General features: G+C 43.4%; 1 protein-coding gene across 1 annotated transcript in view; it reads right to left on the bottom strand.

Annotated features, from left to right (window-relative positions):
* UST (uronyl 2-sulfotransferase) overlaps positions 1-13,690 on the bottom strand; it is a gene marked incomplete at both ends in the record, with an annotated part of 296,437 nt that overhangs the window by 179,797 nt on the left and 102,950 nt on the right. The gene's annotated exons all lie outside the window — the stretch shown is intronic.

Genomic DNA, 13,690 nt, shown 5'->3' with positions numbered 1-13,690 from the left:
GCTCATCTGAAAAGCCCACCTGGAGTGTTGCCATCTCCAGCTTTTGTGCAGCCTGGGCGCCAGCAATATTACCAGCTGGCCACACGTTTGAGTTTGATCATGTAGGGGAGCCAATGATGTGGTGAGTTTAGGGGAACGTGAAGATGACCAGACTTTCTAACAGAGCAAAATGTGGGAAATATTGAAAGCAAAAGGAGGCTTAGAGAAGACAGTAGATTAGGGAATAAGGTCAATGAAAGGTGCTTTTTTGGGAGAGAGCAAAGTAACTTAAGAAATAGGAATAAAAAAGGGAAACAGAGTTTAAGCCAGGGACAGTTCAAGTGGGGAAACTTATCCAAACGTAATAAATAAGTGGATTTTGGCTTATAGATTTTTTTTCCATACTGAGGCCTCATCCAACCCTTTTTTCTTCATAGTCTTCTGATTTATCACCCACATGATGTGCGCAATGACTGTACTCTGGCTGTCTGTGTAAGGCAGAGGGAAAATGGGGTCCAATTTTCATGTACAAGACACTCACACACAAACACCTGGAATGCTCGTGACTGGGTTATTTTCAGTAACCTATGAAATGTGAACATGATGAACAATTTGTAGTTCTTAATTATTGTGCTGCACTCCACTGGGAACACACATGAATAGGAAGTCGATCTATATCTGACTTAGTAAAGAGGACGTGCGGTCAAGAATTCAGAAAAATGGTTGCCTAAGTCTAGAGAAAGCCTCAGAATGAATTCCACCATAATGCAGCCAGGATAGCTGCAGAGGGTCCTGTCTGCTCACCGTGTGAACGCGTCTTCCCCAGGAGGGATGCAAGAAATCCCAACACACTCCAGCATGTTCTCCAGGTATTCATCCCAGGAATCAAAGGGAGCTCAAACAACGAAATGTTTCTAAACTAGTAAAAGTTTCCATAAACCAAAGTTCCCAGGAACTCCTTAAAAGGAATGATTTCAATGCCTGACTGCTACCTCAAACTCCAGACATGGGTATCCCCTGACTCCTTAGCACCTCAGCTTGGATGATTGGATGTCTGCAGGCATCTCACACCTCACCGTCCAGAAAGAACTCTTTATCTGCTCCTATTCCATCCCCCAAATCGCTGTCTCTCCTGTCTTCTTCATCAGGTTACACAACACATCCCTTCCCCAACAGGCTCCAAAGCCCAGAGTCATCCTTGATCCATCCCTTTCCCTTACCCCATCCGTACCAACCCATTTGCAAGTCCTGTTGGCTCGGCCTTCAAGATATTCCTCAAATCAGACCACTTCTAACCAACCCCTCTGGGCCACCTGCGAGAGCCCTCTCTTCGCTGATCGCCAATTTTCTCCCTTACCACACAGCAACCAGAGGGATCTTTTAACCTTATTAATCTGGCCATGTTGGCCCTCTGCTTAAAATCTATTTCTCTAAGAACAAAATAATCAATTCCTTACCATGGTGTCTAACCCTGCATGACTCAGGCCCCGCCCCCTGCCACACCTGACACCAGCACAACAGCCCTCCCTCTGCTCCAGACTGCCAACCTGTTGTCAGCTAGGGACCTTTTTTTTTTCTGCGGTACGCGGGCCTCTCACTGCCGTGGCCTCTCCCGTTGCGGAGCACAGGCTCCGGACGCGCAGGCTCAGCGGCCTTGGCTCACGGGCCCAGCTGCTCCGCGGCATGTGGGATCTTCCCAGACCAGGGCACGAACCCGTGTCCCCCGCATCGGCAGGCGGACTCTCAACCACTGCGCCACCAGGGAAGCCCTAGGCACCTTTTGAATGGGTTCCTTTCTCTACCAGAACAAGCTCTTTCCCGACCCCTTCACTCAGGCTCAGGGCACATGTCCCTGCTTTCTCAGCTCTTCCTTCCTTCCCTCTCTCCCTTCCTCCCTCCATCCCTCCCTCTCTCATCCTAAAACATCACTTCTTTCTGCACAAAGAAAGGACCAGGGCTCACCAGCGCTGGCACTTGTGCCATAGACCCCATTGTTTCCGCCACCAGCAGATCCCTGAGCTCCCATCCACAGCTGTGTTCCTGCGGTTTATTAGAACACAGAGGCTTCTAAGGGCCTCGCACTTGTAGCAGAGGCACGAAAAGGGAAAAGAAAAGCTACACAAATAAAAAGTATTTCTTTAGCTGGAGACAGCAAGTTTTTATTCTCTTAGGGTATAACTGTGTTATTTTTTGGTATTTAGGTAGAGCTTTTCATCCTAGGCTCTTACACTTTCCGAGTGCAAAATAAACAAGATTGTCAGGATTTTCAAACCTGAAGGTGTTAACTTGTGGGCTGTGGAGATCAAAGGATGAGCAAGCGCTCTTATCAAAAGGAGCTCCCAGGCATGAAAGAGGCTTCTTGCTGCACCGTCTCAGGGAGGATTCTATGGAAGGTGTCAAGTGGTGGGGAAGGGAGATCAGACCCCAGCCCTTGGAGCCTTTGAGCTTAGAGCTCACAATGCAAATTCGAAAAGAAAAAGAGGAGGAGGGCTGACGAGGGTCTGGGGCCAGGACAGAGGACAAATGCTTACCTGCCACCCCTCTCCACTGCCCTGCGAGTGTCCACTTTTGATACCTCAGTCCCCGATCCCTGTAATTTTTGGAGGCCTGGAGGGGTGTATCATTTCATTTCTTTCCAGAAACTAACCTACACCTTTAGAGCTCTGATTTCAGCCTCCTCTTCATGTCTCAAGTCCTTCCTTTGGGGATCAAGGATTACAGTATCTTGTCAAGTTAGAAAAAAAAAAGAAAGGCATACATCCCACATGGGTCCACTCCTACCATCAGTCAAACTTTCAGAAGGGCCTGTCTCCAAACTGCCAAGAAATCACTAGCTCTGGCTGGCATGGAGATAAACCTCTTACAGAACATCAAGCTTGTGGAATCTGCTTAGGTGGGTGCAGGAGGCAGGGTGGTTACTGATTTGAAGCAACACTGCAGCCCTCTGAGCTCTATGCACTGGTCTATATCCTGATGGTGGTAGTGGTTACATGGCTCTATCCATGGGTTAAAACTGATCGAGTTATACACCAAAACCACCACCAACAAAAGACTCGTGGTTTAATGGTTTTAAAAATGCCCTCCCTAGAAGGCAAGTGATCTCAGACTAAATTATAACACATTCTAAATCTCGCCCTGCCCACCTAGCTCTTCCTGGTGGAGACCTCCCAGCGAGGCTATTAACAGAACATGAAAGATCATATGTGAATGTGCAAAGATGTTAAGTCCAAGCACATGGGAGTTACTGTTTGTGCACTTACTAGAGCAATGATATGAAAAACCAGATATAGTGTACCTAGATGAACAGGTTAAGTCTCACTTTCATAGCAGAGCACATCCCCAAGAAGTGTCATTTCATTCTGAATAAATTGCTTTACCTCCTCAAAGTTTCCCGTATACATATCTGGAGAAATGAAATAAGCTCATAGGTCACTGTAAGGAGGACATGAGGGTAATCTCATTCTATGAAAAATGCCTAGAACAATACCTGTACATACTAAGCACCTAGTAAGATGCAGCAGTACGAGCTGTACTGAGTAGCGGCAACAGGGCAAGGTCGCCCCTTCACTGCCTCTCCATCCTCCCAACTCAGTAGTCTTCCACACCCCCTGCACATTCCACTGCCTACAATAATTTTTAAGGAATGTGGATGCCAGGCGCCAGCCTTAGCTATTCCGATTCAATTATCTGGGGACAAGTCATTTGACGATCGGTATTTTCTCAAGTCCTTCAGGTAATTCTAATGTCTGGCCAAGGCTGAGAATCACTGAGCTAAAAAAAAAAAAAAAAACACACAGATTAAAGTTCTTAATTCAGGCTGAATCTCATTTTCCAGAAAAAAAAAGTACCAGATCTTATTCAGGCGGATCTTAATCAGAGGTCACCTCCATCATGTCTGGTGAGAGATTACACAACATGAGTTTCCCGTCAAAGGAGAACGCTCATGATCACAGAAGGATCGACCTGGCAGTTCCAGTTAGCACCTGCTCCAGGGGGCCGGGCCGGCTCTAGGCACAGAGATTACACTTTAAACCACATGGGTTGCCCAGACCTTTCTGGGACTCCACAGATCTTTTGAAGAATAATTTTCTGAGCTTACACTTTCAGAACATATTTGTTCCTGCACAAATACGTTCCTGTTAACATATATTGTTCTGCTGACCCTCCTGTTTCATGGTAAAAAAGGAGATAAGCGCATAATTCTCCCTCTGCCCAGAGCCTCTCCAGACCCCACTTGACTTAACAAATAGGGGGTGTTCCATCGGTCTGAGAGACACCCATGCTTGTTCCCTACACACACCTTGAGGGACCACAAAGATCTAAAAGGAAAAAGCCTCTAGAAAATCTGAAGTACAGACACTGGCTGGTCCACGCCCACTGAGGCTACCTGTCTTTCCAGCTTGGGGGCCTGGAGAGAAGCGGAGGTGAGGGGACCTGGCCGACACAGAGGAGCCCACTGCCACGCCCATGTGAATCCAACAGAGACCAACACAACCAGATAAAGAAGAAACTGCCAGAAGCACTGACATGAAAGCACTGATACTGAAGGACTACTGACTAGAGTTATCAATGTGCCCTGTACTTTAAGTAGCAACAGTCACTCTTATGTTAGAGGAAGAGTCGAAAGGAGCCCCAGGGGAATCATTTCATGGGTTCAGGAAGACACTGTTAATAGAAGTGACCATCACTGGTAACAGGGCCAGAAGCCCAGGGGTGGCCGAGGGATTACTGTAGGAACCAGAACAAAGAGACCTGGATTCAAATGTCAGTTCTACCCCTCACTGGTTGAGTGACCTTGGAAATATCACTAAATGTCCCTGAGGGTTAATCTCCCCATTTGCAACTGAGGACATTAATAATAGCACCTAAGTAATAGGGTTGTTATGAAAATGAAACAAGACATGTATAAAGCACTTAGCATAGTGCCTGCCTGGCACATATTAAGCCCTCAGTGAGTGGTAGCTACTTCCTCATCTTATATTACCCAATTGCATCCTTCATATTCAAGTTTGTAATATTATTTATTATTGAGGAAATCAAAGAGAATCCTCAGGCCAGGGGAATAGTTTATCGTATCAAGAATGAATATTACTATAAAATAACTATTTGATATTTTCTATTACTTTCCAATATCGGCTTGATATGTCCTCCAAAACATACAAAACTTCTTTCCCAATTGTCTGAAGTACCTTTAGCGATGCGCAAATGAACTTACGGACCCTTCAGGGGATGTAATTTATTCTTGACTCTAAGTCATGCATTAGCAGATCTATTTTTGTCTGAATTGGTCCCTGAAGAATAAAGCTGTTTGAATTCGAATTCCTCTTATAGAAACCATAACATGCATTAGTGTCAATGTCAAAAAAAGCCACCTCTACACTGTCAATTTTGATCAAACGCCAGCAATTCTCTTCAGAGTCTTTCTTCCAGGGGCCCTTTTAAAATCATAATCATAAGCAATTGAAATCCTTTCTTTTTTTATTCAGAAGCGGGCATTTCACACAGGATTTTGGTTACCTACAGCACAGTCATGTGGCTGCATCTCCCCCCTAGAGTCTGGGTCTCTGATGAGACACTGTTAATGAAGGGGGTGGAAGGCAGCACTGCGGCCCCAGCTCGGTCCTTGCCAAAAACTTATGCTAATGCCACACTTTCCACCATTAACCACGGGTTACGTTTCCCTAAGAGGCAGCTGTCAGCACACAGCGGCCATGGTTAACAATGAGAAGTTTGTGCACTGAGTAAACATCTCTAATTGCTCCATTTCTTACAATTAACGTAGCCCCAAAGACACTGTAATGGAGGAGAACTGCTTGCACAAATTTATTTAAGCTTTAATAAAATTATTTTCCACTAAATTAAAGCAAATGGTTTTGTTAACTATCAATACTTAAATATATTTACAAAAATACCTTTAAAAAAATCTTGAATATTCCACCCAACCAGTTAACAAAGGCAAAAACAGCCTGAAAACATTTCCTGGAGCCTAAATGATAAAAATGAGCATTCCGGACTATGACAAAAATATCAAATTGTTATCAATTATGATTGAGAAAGTGTCTTCCATTTCTAATTAATTTAAAAAGCAAATTAATGCTTTTTTCTGTGTACTTCAGGCTCAGAACCACTGCCTTGATTTTTAATACCTCGCGTTTTTTCCCATTAAATCTGAGTATGCATTATAGGATGTCGAGGGTATATCTGTAGAAGGAAATTACTTTTGAAATCAAATGATCAGTGCAATATTGCTGTAATAACAACCTGAATATAAACATGAATTATTGCCAAATTAGCTCAGGAATTCATCGCAATTGTATTATATGATATATGCAGGTAGGAATAAAGTATCAAAGCGAGATGGAATCACTTAGGTTTCTGTTTCACTCCATTAGATTTTCCTCCCAAAGTAATTACTACAGTCAACTGATCCCACCTTTGCGACTCTAATACACCCATTAACAGAGCAGCCCCAGCCCAAGGCTGCACACCCCAAGGCTCTAACCCGAGCCCAATAATCTTCTTCTATTAGGACCTAGCCACCATGAGGATGGACACTTTCCAACAGATGCTTACTGCATGAAGCACCCCTAAATGTAGTGGAAAATGTAGTGGAAGATGGGCAGGATGAAGATGACTAAGAATCTACGCTGGGAGAAACAAAACAAGGGCAAAAAAATCCATACCTTCCTTATCATCGTCGATGGTTCACATCAATGCTGATCTAAGCTCTGTGCTAAGCACTCGACAACCTCATCCCATTGCGTTCCTACGACAACCTCTGAGACAGGACTTCTATTATCCCCATTTTACAGCAGAGGACACTGAGGCTGGGGGAGGTGAAGTGACCCGTACCACCTCATACAGCTCAGCAGCAGGTGCTCCTGGATCTGAGTCCAGCTGCCTGACTCTGAAGCCCTTTTGCTCACCACACACTCCCTGCCTCGCTCAGAGATTCCAGTCTGGGAGCCACAGGTGCTTTGAGATACTGACCTGTTAGCTCTCAGGGCTCCTCAGGCTAATCAGTCTGGGGCTACTCAGGGATGAAGCAGAGAGGGGTCTGAGCTCTCTGAGCAACATCCAGGCAGGTTACTCACTAGGTCACCCATCAGATACTTCTCAAGTGCTTCCTCTGTGCCAGGCACTGTACATGGGGATATAAGTATGAGTCAAAAGATATGATCCCTCCCTGTCTTAGTCAGTTCAGGCTGCTATAACAAATTACCATAGACTGGGTGGCTTAAACAACAAACACTTATCTCTGACAGTTCTGGAGGCCGGAAGTCCAAGATCAGGGTCCATCATGGTCCAGTTTTCCTCCTAACTTGCACACGGCTGTGGTCTTGCTGTGTCCTCACATGGTGGAGAAAGACAGTTCTGGTCTCTTCCTCTTCTAATTAGGACACTAATGCCATCATGGGGGCCCCATCTTTGTGACCTCACCTAAACCTGATACCACATGAAGTCCCCACCTCCAAATGCCATCAAATTAGGGGTGGGGCTTCTATATGTAGATTTTAGGAGTGTATAAACAGTCCATAGCACTAGCCCTCTGAAGTCCGCAATAAAAATGGATGACAGGCATTAAACAAATGATTATAAAATAAGTATTCAGTTGTGTTTGTGATGAGTCTTCTAAGACGTAAAGTACAGGGTGGTATGAGAAGGAACAACAGAGGCTCCTTAACTCAAGGAAGAGAAAGAGTAGGTCAAAGAGGATGGTGAGTCTAAATCAAGGATGTCCTGTGACCTTGAAATCAAGATCCAAAGATAAAGTCTCATTTAAGAAGCAAAGGGAAGTTTGTGCAAAGATTCCAAGGGCTTTGGGGCACATCGGAAATGAGCTTACGTGTGCCTGGAGCTCTAAGAGTCTCAGGCATCTTCTCAGCAGCCCACACCCCCATCAACCCTGGGAGGTCAGCAGGACAGAGTGAGTGAGGGTCCCTTTCCACAGGGAAGATCTGAGCCCAAGGTCACCCAACTGGAGGTGTCAGAGCTGGACTTGAACTTGGGTTCAAGCTCATAGGAACCCCAGTCCACGCTTCCTTAGGGCTCTATGCCAGGTGGGACAGTGGGCAGATGGGAGAGTTTCCTGCGGCCACTGTGTGTGCAAAAACGACACCACTGTGAGCCTGGAGGAAGGTTGAACCCAGAATCCAGAGGGAAGAACTCTGTGAGGTCTAAGTCAGAAAACACCATGGGAAAGTCATTAGCGGGCCTTGGTGATGTCCTATGAATGAGATAATTCTTGCTGAGTTATGGATCACTACTTTCTGAATGATTGGTGTCAAAGCATACATATTTTTTAATGGATAAAAAAAAATTATGTTTCTAGTTCTGTCTGCTGCTTGATGGGTTTCTGGGCCATGGCCTGAGGCCACTGGTAAAGGAGCATCTGTGTCCTCTATATTCTAAATGAAACAGTCGTATGTTTGACAGAGAATGACTTGTCACTTGCCAATTCTTTTCATGCTGTAGGGAAATTAGTAGGAAAGCATTCTATGGGGTGTTTCAAATAAACTGCCCTAAAATGATCTGCATACAAACAAGAGATTTGAAGAGTTGCTCATAAATGCTGTTTGGATGAAATGGATTTCATGGCGAAGTCAGCCTTATACAGATGTTGTAGGGCAGACAGAACTATCCCATCTGGGAGTATACGTTTATATGAACGTTCAAGTAACACAAGGAAGAGATCATAGTTTCTTGTTTATTAGGTCTTCACATGTAAAAGAGGATTTTTAATAGAGCAGCAGAAATTATTGATGTCATTCAGAACAGTAATCCTCCCAAAATTAACTAGCAATCGAACATATGAGCCTGGAGGTGTCTATTTAAAAAGAGTAGGTTTCAATAAATTCAACATTGCTCCCTTTTCTATCATCTCTCTAGTTCTATTTTGTGTCAGATTTAATAGGATTTAGGTGAGATGTTGTGGTTCATGGACCTAAAATATTGGAAGATAAAAGAGGGTTCTTATACCACCATATGTTACTCTGTAGGCACAGATAAACACCCCTCCCCCAAAATAGAAAAGGACAAACAAATAAATGCCTAAAAATCAGATATTCTTGCCAAAGAAGAGCTGAAGTACAGAATGCAGGAGAAAGGATGTGGGCTTCACAGTAAATCAGTCCAAGGTGGCATTCCACTTATTGAATGTGACCTTGGGCTAGGTCTTGAAGTTCCTGGGTTTTAGTTTCCCCACAGGAAAAGCAGGAAGAATAAAACTTACCTGATAGGACTGGGGGGATTAGAATTACCTTTATAAACTGCCTGGCATGCATACAATAAAGTGTAGCTCTGATGATTATATTTAAAATAGAGCTAATTTAAAGACACGGTGCGTTAAATAAAACCTCTTCCAAGTAATCACATACATAAACATCAGTCCCAGCACTGAAATATGCATCTCTCATTATGCACTAGAATGGCCTGTCACTGTCCTCCTCCACAATTTCCAGGATTTATGGTGGGAGGTTATACCTGGGCATGAATGAAGTGTAATTTTTTAAAACCTGGCAGAATTTGGCTATTCGTATGGTTGTCTTATTATTCGGAAAGATAAAGTATACTGGAGGTCATAAATACTCTCTAGCACATAGTAGATTGGTTTCTTTTCTAGCAAAGTCTTAATCCTGCCTTTCAACAGAATGAGCTGGGGAGGTGTGCTTTCTTATATCCAGCAAGAGGAGTCTTTCTTAAAAGCCTGGCTGCCTTGAAGATCTGGAAATATTAATGGTCTTTCAAAATTACAGTGAGTCACTCACTTTTCTGAACCACTGAAGGACTGAGTCTGAGGGTGGAGACAGATATAGCACTTGGGAGCAAAGACCAGCATGAGCTCTGCAGGAAGAAAATTGGAGTCCTTCTTTCCAGCAAAACAAACAGCTAGTTTCCTGGTTTTCATGCTCATGAATTCCAAATATATGCAAGCCTACTTAATATCAATTTGCTTATTGGAAAATACTTCTTAATAAAAAGTTTTCCCCAAGAGCACAAAGCATCAATCAAATGAATGCATGCCCACCCAAAGGAACTTAATTGTATGGGGCAAAGGGAGCCTCTGCTCATCAAGACAGAACTTTCCATCTGAAGAGTCATCTGAAGTGGAATGGGGCCTCAGAGCAGCATCCTCCCAGAGGCATTGCTGAAGCCATGCTGACCAGAGCCTGCCTGGCATCAAGGACAGGATGCCTTCGCTGGATGGAAGGAGGTGCATGGTGACCTCTCGACCTTCCTTCCAATTCTCAGATTTCCTGAAGACCCGTTATGGTGATGAGCAAATGAAACTGCTCATCTTTCAAAAATCACTTTCTTTATCATGTAGATTTCAATCATCCGTGTAAGTGTGAGTAATATCAAGAACAGAGATATCAATGATATCAAGAAGACATTTTAGGGCTTCCCTGGTGGCGCAGTGGTTGAGAGTCCACCTGCCAGTGCAGGGGACATGGGTTCGAGCCCTGGTCTGGGAAGATCCCATGTGCCGCGGAGCAACTGGGCCCATGGGCCACAGGTACTGAGCCTGTGCTCTAGAGCCCATGAGCCATAACTATTGAGCCCGTGTGCCACAACTACTGGATCCTGCACGCCTGGTGCCTGCGCTCTACAACAAGAGAAGTCACCGAAACAACAAAGAGTAGCCCGCCCCTCGCCGCAACTAGAGAAAGCCCATGCACAGCAACGAAGACCCAACACAGCCAAAAATAAATAAATAAATAAGACATTTTAACATGGACACGACTCTTTCTAGCACAGAATTTGACATATGAAAGGGTTTTTTCAAATATATATATATATTTGAAACTTCAATATATATACTGAACTTCAATCCTGCAAAAGAAAGGTAGGAATGGAAGGGAAAGCTGGTGAACGAAAAATGTGTTTTTCTTTTAGGAACAACTTTATGCCAGGCAAATGACATAAGTATCACAGATTTTTCTCTGTTGTGAATGCCAGGCAGACATGTCCTGATTTATGCCCAACGAAGTGGTAGGAACAGGGGCTGCATGAGGATGAGACAGTCTAATTTCAAGACAAAGGATTGAAGTTAGAGTTGAGTACGGGAGAACTGAAAAGTTCTTGTTAAGGATTTTCTAGCTAAGGTTTTACAAGAGAAGCCATAGGCCAGGCAACAATAAGAACAAGACTCTGGTTTGTCTAGAGGCCTTGAACACTTCAGACTCAAGCAAAGCCATTACAAAGATTAAATTAAAAAACCATGCTCTTTGAGAGCTGTGAAAAGATAAATCATAGGAGGGTATGTGAATGCTTTTATACGTAACTGAGAATAATTGAAGAAATCACTCAGCAATGGAGAAAATATATTTCATGACAGTGCAAAGAGGCACAGGAACAAAAATAACTTGTAAGGATTATAAAAATAATGTAGGGTTATAAATCATAGGAGAAATTGAATATGCTAATGAAATTGTGATGATGAAAATTAGAAATAGAGAATTAGATGATACCAGCTAATAGAAATATAAAGTGTTGGAAAATGGATTTTTAGGTAGGCATGTCTTGATCCTTTCCTGAGGTACAGAAAAGTAGGGAAAGGAATGAATATTTATGATGTGCCAATCACAGATTGTACATTAGGCAAATCATTACATACAGCTCTGCCATTCAATCTTCAGGTAGATATTGTTTTCTCATCTTGTAGATAAGGAAACAAACCCTCAGAGAGGTCAAAAAACTTTCCTGAGAAGGGGCAACTAAACAAGGGCAGGGCCAGGACGGAGCAGGACCAGTCCACTTCCAGAACCCTCTGCAGATTTTTCTTGCCACTAGACCCACCACGCACTACTGGCTCTTCTGCCTGCATACCACCCGTAATTTAATAGAATCAGGGATTTTACAAAGTCTTTCAAATCCATGAAAGAAGTAAGGTTGGGGGCCCATCATAGGTTTTTAAAAATGTTATTTTATTTTTTAATTCCTACATAAAATAACTAATGTTGTCATGGGACACAGTAGGAAAGAGCTTTAAACCTCATCTACACCACACATATATTCTAAAGTTCAGTAAGTGATGTCGCACAAAGCTGTACATATATGTAAAAGATATTTGCCTTGGGAAGATATGTCTCAATTGAAAAGACTCATTTTATTTTTAAATAAATTCCATGCACATTCCCTAAAACATTTAAGTTTACAAAACCTTTAAGTCAAGTTTACAATGGATAGTTTTTGTTGTTTTCTCACGTAAAGTGTTTGTTTTGTTTTTTTAATGCCCAAGAGCACACATTTAATACTTGGAAAATCCAGGATTTCTTTTTGCCACTAAATCTCATTTGTATCACAAAGACATTCATTAACTGACTGAAAGCATGAGAATTACCTGGTCAGATTTTCAACTTAGATAAATCTATGGGGGAAAATATGGGAATGGATCATGTTAGCGAAAGGAAGATCGGACGAGAGGCAGATAAAATTCTAGGTGAGAGATGACACGGGCCTCACCCAAGGCGGTCTTCACCTAAAGTATTTTATCACCACTTCTTATTCATCTAAATTTTAGCCATTCAAGCCCCACCTACCTTCTTTCATTAATTCTATTTTTTCAACCTCAGCTACACTCATTTGTGTCTTATCTGAATTTCCATTATTGGGGCGGGGGTAGGGGAAATATTTTTCTACCTTTAACATCTACCCTCTCCACCCAAGTGTTGCCCATTTACACTGTGATCGACACCATCCACATATTAACCTCATTAATGAGGAGACAGAACCTTTCTACCCCCACCCCCCCGCTCCTTGTCCCCTCTGATATTTCTATTCTAATGCAACATCTGTCTAAAACTTTATTATACTGACTGCTCCCCAAGCATGGTGATATTCAAACAAAGATATTTCAGGAATAACCTTTTCCTGAAATGAAACACCAGGACAGAACCAGTCTCATTACTAACATGTTAGACAGCACAGCACAGTGGGGAGAGTGTAAGTAAGTATGAAGAAAAGCACATTTAGACAAACTGTAATTCTCAGTTCTGCCAGAGGAGAAGAGAAAGCGTGGGCGAGAGCTTTCGGAGGAAATAGGACGGTCTTGAAATAGACTGGGTGAGTTCCTCCGCAGACATACATTCAAACTCACGTCAGCCCTCCATGTCCTTGCAATGCCCGAGTCCATCCCCTAATTTCGAGATCCCACAAAGTAGACTCAGTAGTACAGAGGCCAGTGGCGGGCTCCAGGCCAGATGGTAGCAGAGGGGCTGTACTTGGAATGCTCACTGAAGTGTTTCCAAGTCCTATTTCTATAATCCAGTCAAAGTGGTCCTATCCTGAAGACCAGGATCTTATACTGAAGACCACAGGTTTGCTTTTTTTTTTTTTTTTTGCTGTACACGGGCCTCTCACTGATGTGGCCTCTACCGTTGCAGAGCACAGGCTCCGGACGCGCAGGCTCAGCAGCCATGGCTCACAGGCCCAGCCGCTCCGTGGCATGTGGGATCTTCCCGGACCGGGGCACGAACCTGTGTCCCCTGCATCGGCAGGCGGACTCTCAACCACTGCACCACAAGGGAAGCCCCACAGGTTTGCTTTTATCTAAAAATTTTGTTTGTCTGTTTTTTGATCAATTACCTGCCAGGGGTTATCAGACTTAATCATGTATGGTACCTGTTAGGGAATAAAGAAAGGAGTTTGTTACATGATGAAAAAGTTGCACATTTTGGTCCTTATGTATCTAGCAGAGTAGAAATTGTTT

Source organism: Hyperoodon ampullatus (assembly GCF_949752795.1).
Source record: "Hyperoodon ampullatus genome assembly, chromosome: 12".
In the NCBI taxonomy this organism is placed as follows: Eukaryota; Metazoa; Chordata; class Mammalia; order Artiodactyla; family Ziphiidae; genus Hyperoodon; species Hyperoodon ampullatus.
Note: the sequence above shows the minus strand (reverse complement) of the source record. Positions and strands in the feature narration are given on the sequence as shown.